Source organism: Pan paniscus, chromosome 1 (genome assembly GCF_029289425.2).
Source record: "Pan paniscus chromosome 1, NHGRI_mPanPan1-v2.0_pri, whole genome shotgun sequence".
Taxonomy (NCBI): Eukaryota; Metazoa; Chordata; class Mammalia; order Primates; family Hominidae; genus Pan; species Pan paniscus.
Window position 1 is genome coordinate 143,062,045 of NC_073249.2, and position 13,580 is coordinate 143,075,624.

The 13,580-nt window shown below is 37.9% G+C and overlaps 1 long non-coding RNA gene across 1 annotated transcript in view; it reads left to right on the top strand.

The window, feature by feature from the left end:
• Window positions 1-3,041: 3,041 nt before the first annotated feature.
• LOC134729624 (uncharacterized) overlaps window positions 3,042-13,580 on the top strand; it is a 115,247-nt gene continuing 104,708 nt past the window's right edge. Inside the window, exon 1 of the long non-coding RNA XR_010110882.1 lies at window positions 3,042-3,263. This is a non-coding gene — a long non-coding RNA (uncharacterized LOC134729624). The remainder of the gene's footprint in view (window positions 3,264-13,580) is intronic.

A 13,580-nucleotide genomic window follows, 5' to 3' on the forward strand; every position in this document is an offset into this window, starting at 1 on the left:
AATAATCTTGGAATAATTTCAAGTGTTAGAAAACTATATAGTACCTTAAAAACAAAATAAGCATTCGGTTCTTTTGTAGAGCATAACATAATCTTTAACTTGAGGAGAGTTATCTTTTAATGGTTATTCATCAGGTATGTACACAGCATAGTGACAACGATACCCATCGCCATGGTCAGGCAAATTGGGAAACGGTATACAAATTGGAAGGTGTTTCTCTACTTTCAGTACTTCCAAGAGTCTTTAGTATCCTCAGATGCACTGACATTTTCCAGAAAGGGACAGCAACATGCATCAGTTCCCAAACTAATTTCACCATGGTATCTTTTATTGCAGCACATCTCCCAGGACTAGACTTCTATTGAGCACACTTTGGAAAACACCAAAATACACAAATTCATTCACTAATAAAGTAATCAAAGCATTTAATCATATATTTATCAAATATAGACTGGTGGTATAAATATGAACACTGACAAATCTGGTGCAAGAAATTTACTTGCACTTGTCACTTGAGAATTTGGTCACTTCCAGGGGAATATTTGAACCAGGGTTTCAAGAAGGATGGCTTGAGGCCAGGAAGGATGGCCAGAGGTAAATAACCCTAATGATAAACATGCATTATATTAGATATTTGCAACATAATCACGACGTGTGAAGTAATGCAAAATGCTTGAGAATGTGGTCAGAATGTGATCCAAGCCTTTATGAATAGATATTAATTATTTATTGGGTCATATATGATAAAAGTTCATCTTTAATAGTCTAAAGTCATCCATCAGCAGATGAGAACTTTGCATAATAACAGGATATATCTAGAAACACTTGCTGGCCATCTGCAAGTATCTTCTTACACAAAACAAAAAGGCCTGTTTGTGGCTAGCTTCCTTCCTTCAGAGCTGGAATTTATTCAGAGTTTGTCATATTTGTGAGAGACAGCATTTATCAAGTCAGATATTTTTTCTGTGTCTAAGTTTTCTTTAAGCAACATGTTAGGCCTTAAGAAATTTTATCATACTCCATTCTGTATGGTTCCATGTGAAATACTGCTAAATTAACTTCCTTCTTTAAAAATACAATAAATATGCCACTATTTGGTATATTTAGGGAGTATATGCTGATGGCACTTAGTGACCTAAATTGTGCTATTTTATACGGTTATCAAAAATACTAAGATTTTTTAGACTGAGTAGTGTTTTGACTATTGCACAGCAATGGACTCTCATTGTTTTTGAAATGTTTTATTAAGGCAGCCTTCAATCTTTGATATTGTAATAGAAACATACGGTGAGAATATGCAAATTCAAACTCTTGTCCTCTCTAAGAATGGGTGCAAACATACAAAAACCCTTTAAGTATTAACTAGACACTGCAGTGAGAAAAATTATCAAGGATAATAAAACTCTATATTAATATATTTAGTCAAGTTCTGTCCTGTTATAGCTATGCTGCTGTTAGTGTTAGAATAACTTGTAAAAGGTCAAGAAACAATAATTTTTTAAAACCTACAGCATGCTGTTAGCAGTAAAAACATTAACTGTGTGTTCATAATATATTGGATTTAGAGGAAAAGTATATGACACAGTGTATGTGAAAAATCTAGGTATATAAACCTTAATACAATCTAAGAAAATACCATTTCAGCATATTGCCTCATTTTCATTAAAACGATGAAAATGTGAATTCAGAAAACCACTTAGTCCTTAGGCTAAAAATAGGTAGATCATCAAAACCTAATATCATTTTAGTCCAAATTGGTATTTGTTTAGTAAATCTTCTACATCATAATGGGAGAAGTACAAAGGGAAACTCAAATTTGGGGGAGAAATTGAGGGGAGTTTTAAAAATAAGCAAATTTAGCTAATTCCATTCTGTTTGACTCTCCCCAAACTGGAGTCAGACTTGTCTTGAAACAAAGAATAAGTAGATACCTCAGAAATTAGCTTGATTTCATATTTTAGCCTCAGGTTTTTCAGTCAAATAATACTTCTATTTGCTTTTTGAATTCTTGTTTTTTCCTGACCATTTCTCAGTTTCTAAGTTTCATCTCATTCAGCTTCACTTTTTCCCAGTGAAGCACTGCCACGTTACTTTCATTCTAAAGGTGCTGGGTAAATCTTGTCTATTTTTTGGTTATTTTAATGAAAACGTTTTCTTATATTTATAAGAAAAAGCAAAGGCAGATTGTGCTTCTACATTATTTACATTTATTTACATATTATTTAAATTTTTTTCTTAGCAAATTGGCCCACAGACAGTGTCCTGTTTTTCTGAGCAGTAGGTAAATAATGACAGCTTCTGTAAGTTCTGTGGCTACTCAGAATCTCTTGAGAATATATGTCCTGCTAAACTGCAAGAGGGCCACTTCCGGACCTGAAATGTTCTAAGAAATGTTGATCATGCTTCTTCCCACACGTGCTAGAAATTTCCACGCAGTTTGCAGATCCAGCCTAGGTACTTGTTAGATGGGTGATTACAAATTTCTTACGGGCTGTGTAGCACCATCACACTTTGCCAAGTAATCTCCAAGCTTTGGGAAAATAAAACAAAGCTCCTTAAAACACTGGATTCTCTCCTTTCCTTACTTCTTCAGCGTCCTACTTATCCTCTACTTTATTGTCTCTTTTTCATATGTAATAGAACATACACTGCAATAGGAAGCTGAAGATGTGGGTTCCCATCATAGTTCCATCCTGGTTCTTTTATCGACTAGCTGAGTGGAATAGGGTTGCCAACTTTGTCTATCTGAGAGTTTTGTTGTGAGGAAAATAACAAGCACTAGTTTTTGGAGTAAAGCATAATTTCCTCATTGCATATTAAAAAAACCCAACTCACCCGATTGTCAGAAAGATTCTATCTAGTTTGTGATTCTAAGTCGGGGCGGGGGTGGTTAGCGTTGAGTTTCAGGTTCTGTAAGAACGGGACTAAGGAAACTCATTACCAGGTGGTAATCATCTTCATCTATTCAATAACACCGTTTGGTGTACACACTAAATTGTGGCACTGGAGACTCACGTAGAACTGAAGTAACTCACCAGTTCCTAGAGGCAGGTGGGCACGTAGGGAGAGAGAGGCAGCGGCGCCTTCCAGGCGCTCTCCCCGGTACAGAGGCGGCGGGGGCCAGGGCTGTCAGGACACCCAGGCCCACGTGCCAGGCTCCGGCTCACCTGCCCGAGGGCAGAGCGGGAAGCTCCGCCCCTCGCGGAACCCCGGCCTGTGCGCAGTTCCCGTGCCCTAGGAGTTGGCGGCGGGGCCCAGCCGAGGTATAAGTTCCACAGCTTCACCCTTGTCGGTGTGATATGGGCGTGAAAGAAGACATAAAACAGGCTTCCCGAGTAGAACCTGCCACCCCGGGCTGGTGGGGACGCGGCACCAGGCCGGGCCGGGGGAAGCCGCTCGGACAGTGGTCCTTGGGTGACCGCCTTCTTCGGGGCCCATGGGCCAGGCCAGTGCGGCCCGGGACGCCCCGGACCACCTGGGGAAGAACCGCCCGGGCCGGCCTTTGGCTGTCCCAGGCAGCGGCTGGAACCCGAGTGGGCCCTGGCGGGATCTGGGACGGGGAGGGTCTGCGGCGCAGCCGGGAGGCCTGAGAAGTCCCGAGGTGGGTAGAGAAGGGCCGCGAGGGGGCGCTGAGACGGCGAGTGGCCGGGCCTGGGAGTGACAGGTGTCAGGAGAGCAGTCAGGACACCGTTGCTCAGAGTCCAGGCCGGTTAGGACCAGAGCCTACCCCGGGTGGCATGGTGATGATCCAGATTCAGGAGACATGTCTGAGAAAGGATCGTTCAGACTTTTTGACCTATTTTACATGAGGAATAAAGGATAGAGGTCAGGAAAGTTGTCCCAAAATTTTTTTCATTGTTGTTAAAAAGTTCATTTAGTGTAAAACAGGCAATTATCTGTGCGTTTAATATGCAGGCTAAGGTTGTTTCCTTCAGGCTTTCTTTCTTTGTGGCATGTAATTTCTATTTAACAAATCTATGTTGAGTGTCAGCTGTGTGTCAATTGCTATGCTAGATAACAGAGAAACAAATTATTAATAACATCCTCACTTTCCATGAGTTCAAATTCTAGTACAGGAAAAAGTCATCTAAATAATTCTAATGAAATGTCATAAGGCTAAATAACAAAGGTATATGTAAGGAATTCTATCAAATGTTCTATTAACTATTAGCATGGAACAATTAAGGGACTAGCTCTGGTTTCCAGATGGAATGGCCCTTATGGACATCAGGCATAATGGATCATTTGCTTAACAGAAGGCAGAATTGCATATCTAATATTTTAGGTTATAAATAAGGGCATATAGTAGAAAGAGGCAAAAAGAAAAAAAAAGACAACGTACCTCCAAAACCCAGCTAAAACCTCTCTCTTTAGAAAGGACTCCTGGATTTTCTACAGTTTTATGTTTTATCCAGATGAGAGGTGTGTAATGTAGTCGCTAAGAGGCTGGACTCAGGAGCTAAACTGCCAGAGTTTACATCCCAGCTGCACCACTTACTAATGGGCTGACCTTGTATAAGTTGCTTAATACCTTGTTTCTCATTTTGCTTATCTGTGAAATGGGGATGATAATTATAGTCCCCATAAGATTGTTATGAAGATTTTTGTATTTCTAAAGTTAAGAGATGAAGTCTCATTTTCATTCCCTACGATAGAGCCTTCAGAATGACTGTACCCAGAAGTCAGATTTTTATTTTAGTAAATAAATACCTCGTTGATTTAGTACAGTTTTTCAAAGTTATTTTTTATCTGGTTTTACAGCAGATTCTGATTACATGTTATATTTAAAACTGATACTCATATATCTTCAGCTTAATGATTTGTAACATTGAAAATTGCATTTCCATTGATTGTTCTTTGCAGCATGATTGTTCTTTGTTACTGATATGATGATCTTTCTGTCCTTCTGCCAATAATTGGAAACAATCCTACATCATGAGCTATCTTTTTATTCTGAGGTTTTAGTGTTTGTGTAAACAAATAACACTTGCTGTTCAATGATTATATTTTCTTTAACACCTTTTTGCCTAAAACATGCTTTTGTTATTTGCTTTCATTATAAGGAAATACACGAAAAGATGAATTTAAAAGGCTTTGTTTCTGCCCTCCATGGCTGGTACTGTTTATCAGTTGCTCAGCAGTACTGTCACTGCTGGTGACATTGTTGGGGCTATTTAGCTGAACTATCGCTCAATTAGTCTTTTTCCATTATTTATATGTAATCATTAATTAATTAATATTATGTTCTCTTCAACAGAATAGTCACCTTGAAGTATAATGTCTTCAAGTGGGTCCTGGGGGCATAGACAGAACTGGAGTAATAGTCAATCAAACCTTCCCTTGATAATCCTCCCCACACAGTGCGCTGTACCTAATGCAAGCGCAAGCTACCAGACCGTGCATTACGAGTTTATTTCCATGCTGTTCACATATGTGAGCTGCAGAAGACCGTGATGCTTCAGAAGTTAAACTCTCATGTTTTCTAGATAGGAGGTGCTTCTCAAAGATTTTAAATGCCCTAACAGTTGTTTTCTGAAGTTGTTTCTCTGAACTTATGGGTAAATCTCCCAAGTGAAAGGAAGACCCTAAAACGTTCCCAAGTCTTGCCTTCTTCTAAAGGTGAGGGTAACCCAGTGAGCACACGAGGGGCTTGGCTTATGAAGCATCATTTTCAAGTCTTTGCCAGACTTTTTGCTTCCATCTTTGACATCTTCATTCATGCTATTGAACATCTATGTTACCAGTCTCATATTTAAAATACAGCAGCATACAAAACATTTTTTCACTTTGGTTGAGTGTAGTGTTTTGATAAGTGAACAATTTTCCAAAGGTTACTCAGCTGTTTTTGACTACTGTAGAGAACTGGTTAGAAATACAACTGCCGTGCCACTCTCTGAAAAGACTCTTGATTTGCAAGAGAGGAAATAGTCATTGTGAATAGTTTCTATTCTGACCATAAAATGCTATATATTGTTTGATTTATCAGTGTACTAAAAGGAGGGACTTCCTCTGAGAAGCCCTTTATTTGGCATTTATATCCTTTGCAATTAAGAAACATTTTTAAATGTCATTAGCCAAAGGGAGAAAGATTTTCTTTTTGGCATGTTCTTTGGCATTTCTAGTGGTATGCTGGTAAATAACAACCAGTCCTCCAAAAAATAAAATAAAAAAAAGAAACAAGTACAAAAAGAAAGACAAAACCCTCACTTACAATGACTGAAAATTTCTGTAATGTAAAAACTCCCACCATGACAGATTTCAACTGTCAAAATTATGCCACTAAACATGGAGTTGGGAAGATATGTGCAAGTCAGCTCTCACAAACTGGCACCAGCCGGCTACAGCATGCCACTGGTTCTCATCTTAAAATCGGTTATCACAAAATTTTTTTTTCTGTTACATGTTTGGACTTCTACTACCACTTATGTTTATCCAGTAACTTTAAAAAAATGAATCATAGTTTGTTTCTGCAAATATATAAATGGATGGAGCACTTAGGAGACTCTACCAATATTTTCACCTTCTTTCAGTGAATCAGGTTTTCACAGCTGAATTCTTACAGAGTTAGTACCCTCTTGCTCTTCATTTTGTTTGGTACTTTGTTTATTACAAGATGAAATCTCCTGGGAGTCCATAAATGAAAACATTTCAGTGTGTGCTCCAACCAGCTTTTAATTCACATCAATTTAGAAACTCGGAATTATTTAAAGTAGTTCTAGCTGTTCTAAGGTTAGCAATTAGCACTTTAATTTGTGCAAATGGCATTGAAAATACTGTATCAAAACAAACTGGTTCTCTTAACATGAAAGCCTTTAAAAAAGTTTTAAAAAATCAGTGGTAATCAATTTGAACAGTACAGCTTTTCCACCAAGAGAGAGCAACATAAGCACACGTAACAAAATATATTGAAGTGGCCATTTTACATAGCAAGCAGTAGGGTCATGTACATGTGTTACTTAGGAATCTATTACTTCATCTGCTTCTGAACTTGATGGATGAAGTGCAGTGATTAGTTAGGGTTATGGCAGTTGATGATGCATTCTATAGAGATCATCTTTTTGTCTTTAGGTATTTCATATGCACAATATGTTACTTCATTATGATTTCACTTATGGTGCACATTTATGAGTGTCTAAAAATTGACATTGCTTTTCCTGTCACAAATGGCTTTCAACAGGATACAGTTTCTCCATCTGTGCTAATAAGGTTAGGAAAAATTGCAATAGTTTTAAATGTGTAAATGGTGGATTTTAAATTTTGTTTTAAGACAGTATATATCCAACTTTAAGAGAACTGGTATGTCTGGAAATTTTCTTTAAGATTTTAGTACTGTTAAATGTAATGGCAGTTGTTTGACTATAAACAACTGACATTTGACCATAAAATGGAAGCCTGAAGATTTCATCACTAAATTTTGAACTTTCAAAGATTAACCTTAATTAGAAACTTTGCTGTATTTTGTGGCTTAAAGTCTTGCCTTAATTATTTTAGGGACACCGTTTCCACTCACAGTTTTCATACTTCAGTAAAACAAAGTGTCCTTAGGTTTCAGTAACTAAATATTAAACTTATATTGCTTCCATATAACAGAGGAGTACCTGCAAAACATATCAGTTAAAACTCGATAAGGTAAAGTCTTAAAAATAACTGTAACAAATGATTTATTATACTTATTAAAGTCATGATTTACAGATCTTCAGGTACTTTTCAGCCTTGGGAGTGGGAAGCATTTACCAGGATAGGGGAAGAAAAAGAAAAAAAAAAGGTAATGGCTACAAATAAATGCAACAGTTCTGTGCTTTCAGTAAAGTTATTTTTATGTGATTGTAAATTAAGAAAAATTCAGAAAAAATGCACATAAATGATTTATTGTTAAAATATTTATTTTTAGAAGTCTTTATAGGCAAGAGCTTGTGGATTTAAAAAATTCTGTATAAACATTTGTATGATTTCTATAGCTTGCTGTTCAGAATGTTGACAGGCATGTGTTAGGAATGTCAATGCCAAAAGAAGGAATTTGCCTTGTGAACCCTTGTGGTGTGGTACTACTCTTATCTTTTTGTACCAAGGCTTGAAAAAGTAGTAATTATTTCTAGATCCTTGGTCCAATTTTATATTTAACATTGTTATCTCAGACTATAACAAGTTTTATGTATTCAGTGAGCCACCTTTTTTTTCATAAAAAAGAATGTTCTTAGATCATTTGTATATATGTATAAATAGATACCTTTCTGTCTCTGTCTTATCTGTTTGTCTATCTATCTATCTCTCCTATATAAGGAGCCAATTACAATTGCCTATATAAAAATGGCAAAAATCCTATTTTTAAAATTGTAACTTAAGAATGATTCTACACATTTAAAAATATTTCACTTCAGGGTTCCTTTACACAGAGAGCACCCCTAGTAATTTAAAATAGAAATTAAATGAATGAAATCTTAACTTTAAAGAACTGTAAATCCATCAATTTGTTAAACAGATACATACTGAGCACATACTATGTGCCAGGCGCTTCTGTAAGTACTAGCAATCAAATATATCTTTGCCAGTGGAAGAACATTCCATGGAAGCTCAAGAGTCCTGGAGTGACACAAGATGGCATGTTTAAGGAACAGAAATTGGCCATTGTGACTGCTGTGTGAGGAGTCAGGGAGGGTGGTACAGAGAGGATGGAAAGGAAGGAGCTATTTACATGGGGCGTTTTAGGTCATGGTGTAGAGTCTGGATGTTAAGTTCAGTGGGAAGCTACTGGAAGATTTTCAGCAGAGGAGAGATGTGATCTGCTATTCCCTTGAAGAAGATAATTCTTACTTCTATATGGAAAATAGATTGTAGGGTGGCAAGTGTGAATATAAGGTCAGTTTGTTGGCCACTAAAGTTGTCTAAGTAAGAGATGATGGTATTAGGGTTAGAGTGGGAAAGAGGAGATGAAGAAAACTGGAGAGGTTTGAAACATATTTTGGAGGATACATACGTATCAGCAGTTGAGACTTGCTGCTGTTGGGAGTCAATAAAGGGAAAGACTAGAGGATGTGCTTAAATGTTTTGACTTGAGTATCTGAGTTTATGATGATATTTATTTACATGGGGAGGAACAGGCTTATGAGGGGATGAGAATACAGAATTCAGTTTAGGACACATTAAATTTGATATCTAAGTGAAGCTGTAGGGAAGGTAGCTGTGTATAAAGATAGCTACCATTGTCTTTTCCATTTTTAGGTAAGAGATCTGAGGCACAGAGGGGTTAAGCACCTAACTTAAGTGTTTATAATCAGTGGATCGGGGATTAGAATCCAGGAAGCCTGGATCCAGAGTTTACATTTTTAGCCACTCCTCTGCCATTTGGATATTCAAGGTTAGAGACATTTAAGACCATGATGTTGAAATGAGCTAATTTGGCGGGGGGGGAAAAGTAGAGAGAAGAAAGATGCACAGCCATGACTAGGTATTTCTGTGCTGGAGGTGGTGAAGGGATGAGAAGGTAGTAGAGAGACTGAAAAAGAACAGCCACTGAGGTCAGAGGTCAGGGGTTTGTGGAGTCACAGGGATGAAGGGAGAAATTGTTGCAAGGAGTTGAAAGCTATGTAGAAGTTGGGTAAGATAAGAGAGGTGGATTAGTCAACATGAGGCTGTGTGTCACCTTCATAAGGGCAGTTTCAATGAGTGGGAAGGAAGCCAGTTTAAATTAGATTGAACACATGGGAAGCACAGGTACCAAACAAGGAATTAAGCAAGCATCACATACTGTCTGTATAACACAGACAGTAAATGACGTCTATTCTGAGGCAGTAATGTAGAGAACATGAATTCTGGAGTCAGATAGACCTGTGTACTAATTCTGCTTCGAATACTAGTGCTGCCATCTTCAGCCTTTTACATAACCTCTTTGAGCCGCTCTTTACTTATCCATAGCATGTACTCCGTATACCCCACGCAGACTCTCAGAAGAAGCTCTACTGTTTATTTCCTTGCTTTTCCTTTTGTGAAATACTATTCCTCTGACCTGAAATCTGTCAAAAGTCCCCACCTGCCACTACTGTCCCCATTAAAAAGTACCTCAGTCTTTTATGTCAAGGCTATATAATCCTGATTTCTAATGTTGCATTAAAACTTTCTTGTGTTTATTCATGTTTTGCCCTCTTATGAAATTGTGCACTACTTAATCAAAACAAGGTCCCTGTCTTTCCATTTTGTGTCTCCAGACACCTATCAGATTGTCTAGCACAGAGTATATATTGCCTAAGTTTCAACCGAACTAAATTACTCATGGCCCACTGTGAGAGTTGAGCCTGAAGTCAGTAAGGACTATTATGGGGATTCGCAGAGGGCAGGGGATGTTTGAGCTACACAGATGCTCTGGGTAGCAGTGCAAGTGGTGCAGTTGACTTTCAGTTTAAGCTCCAAATGCAGAAACGCGACCAAAAGATCTTCAAAACTTTCTCCGATCACATAACATAGAGAGAAGGCAGCCGTCAGAACAAAGGATCATAGGTCCCCACGGAGAGAACTCAGACATGTTGTGCAGGTTAGAGACAGGGAGCTGCAGCAATCTACAGCTGTGGATTCATAAATTTCATGAAGTAGATTGGAAGGAGGCAAAGGTTTCAGGAAAAATCAGTTGATAATATTCATCACTCAGTACTTTGAGCTAAGTTTGACAAAGGCTAAGGCTTAACAATAAAAAGCCCCAAAATAAGAATGAATAAAATAAATAATCCAACTGATTTTAGAATAGTTGTGCTTTAGAAAAGGGTGTGATTAATATATTTGTAAAACTTGATTTTTATTTTACACTGGGGAGTTAATTATATGGGATTATGAAATAAAGTAAAATGTTGACTGAGCCAAGTTTGTTGACGTGGTATTCTAGGTATCACAGAATTTTTCTTCTTGCTTATAATCTGTCCATTTCCTGATTTCTTTTAGAGGTATTTCCTCTTTCTCTTTCTTTCTTCTTTCTTTCTTTCTTTCTTTCTTTCTTTCTTTCTTTCTTTCTTTCTTTCTTTCATTTCTTTCTTTCTTTTTTTGTTTTTGAGACGGAGTCTCACTCTGTTGCCCAGGTTGGAGTGCAGTGGCGCGATTTCGGCTCACTGCAACCTCTGCTTCCAGGGTTCAAGCGATTCTCCTACCTGAGCCTCCGTAGTAGCTAGGATTACAGGTGTGTGCCACCATGCCCGGCTAATTTTTTGTATTTTTAGTGGAGATGGGGTTTCACCGTGTTAGGCAGGATGGTCTCAATCTCCTGACCTCGTGATCTGCCCTCCTCGGCCTCCCGAAGTGTTGGGATTACAGGCGTGAGCCACCATGCCTGGCCCTCCTATTTCTCTGTTTCTTATTGCTCTTAAATTGTATTTTCCTGGCCCACATACTATGAGCATAAAAGAAATCAAGTCAAATCCTAATGAAAATCATAATGAGACTTTTGATATCAATGAGTAAAAGTGAGTGATGAATATAATTATCCTTCCATTATGTGTGAGTTTATGTATATGTATCTTATATATCTTACCTGCGAGTAGTTAGTTCAGGAGATTGAGAAATTGTTTTTCTGTCAGGTTCTACTGACATGTACATGGAAAAAAATTACATAAGGGCTACATAAGTAAATAATATGGAAAAATTTGAAGTGCAAAAATTAAAATTTAAGATCGGGGAACACAAAAATTTAACAACTCTAACAAATAAAATATATTCCCACTTAACTCTTTAAAGAAGAGAGAATGAAGGGAGTAAGTTTGAAGTAAAGGGAGGGAGATAATCAGAAAAAGAAATAGACTTCTGGCATTCATATGGAGAGCTACAAAGAGAGGAAGAGAGAATGGGATTTGCCCTCAAACACAGCGACACAGCAACATAGAGTATGAATACAAAGTTCAACATACACGCCCCATTTATCTAGATAAATTGAATAGAAAAAAAAGAATAAGCCACCATATAAACACACTAAATAAAAGAGATTTTGAACTCCCTAAAGGCAAGGATTATTTCTCATTTATCTTTGTATCTTCAACTCCTAGCACACCAAAGTAGATTTTTAGTAAATATTTATTAAAATGTTGAAAATCAGAGAAAACAGTGTTTTATTGAGTAATACCTTGTAGCCGACAAAGGTACTTTGCAGCTATAGGCATGAATAGAGTATGTGAACTGTTTGTAGTCACTCCTCCAAGGACTGTAATAAATTAACTGAACATTAAGGTTTTCTACCCATGCTGCCTCTTGATATGGAAAGCAATAGGAGGGAGGAGTTGTGACTTGGAATTGTTGAGGTCAGCATTGACAGGTTCTGAAATGGTCAATACAAACACATTTTAGGACTTTCTGGAAAATTTCTCTAAGGCTGACTGAAATGCTTGCCTGTGAATATCTAGGGAAATGGAAAATGCACTATGGATGTTTTCTGGTAAATTTTAGGTATTTAATTTTGAAAATTCAATGTTACCAAATTCAATATATAGCATCTCTAAATACTCGTGTTTATTTGACTTTGGTATTCCTTATAGCCATATCTCTTCCACATATTCTCCTTGGTTTTCTTTGGATAAGGCAAGGGACCTATTTTACATAATTTAGTTTCTGGAAGAGAGCAAAGTATTATTGTTATACTGCTTTTAATAGATGATGCTAAGGAAGAAATTGGTTTAAAGCCCAGCTACGCTGGAAAGCCCATTTTCCCACATGTTCAAGTTGAGGAAAGGGTTAGGTGACTGGTATGATTAACTTGTATCTACTCGTAAGTAGAATAGAAACTTACTTTGCCTTATTCTGCATTTTTCAAATTGCCAGGTTTTATTTCTATTATTGTTGTCATGCTTGTCTTCTAGGTAAGTCTTGGGTTGTTTTATGGTATGTTTGGACCTTATCCTAAGAAAACCAGTATATAATGGTAGTGTTTTGGCATGGGGGCTGCTAAAGGTATTGGGCGAGAGCAATCTATATAGTGCAACACATGTATAGGAGCTAGGAGCTGGAGACCTCTCTTCCCACAGTAATACCACCATGCTAAGATTCCAGGGCACTGTTGGGAACTTTCACGTGTTCTGAGCCACTAAAGGGTCAGGGAGAAAGGGTGGATTGTTCACAAATGGTGATTCAGTTGGAGCTTATACCAAGTGGTAAGTAGACTGAAGTGGATAGTAAGTTCTCCCTGGATGGTGATGAAAAGTAAAGCTGATGTAATTTCTCAGCACAAGTCATATGCAGTGGTTCATTGGCTGCTCTCAGAATGGACTTTGGACAATGAGATAGCTCCCTGAGTCACTCTGGTGCTTGATGGTGACATATAGCTTTTGCTCTGGCAAAGGCTGGGCAGTTTCTGGGTATACCATGTTTTTCTCCCAGGCGTGGGTCCCCAGCAAGGGCCTCGCTGACTTCCCACCCTCATCACATTCTCCTCCATTACTGTCTTTTCCCTCTTCCAGTCCTCTTAATCTTTATCTCTGCTGGAGTGCAGTAGCCTGGCTCTCTTTTGGGCTTCCTCATTAGTGTTTATGGCATAAACCTTATGCCCTGAGCTCCTTCAGTGCTCTGCCTTTTTATTCCTTGCTTAATTCTCCAAACCACACTTTTTAAATTAAAAA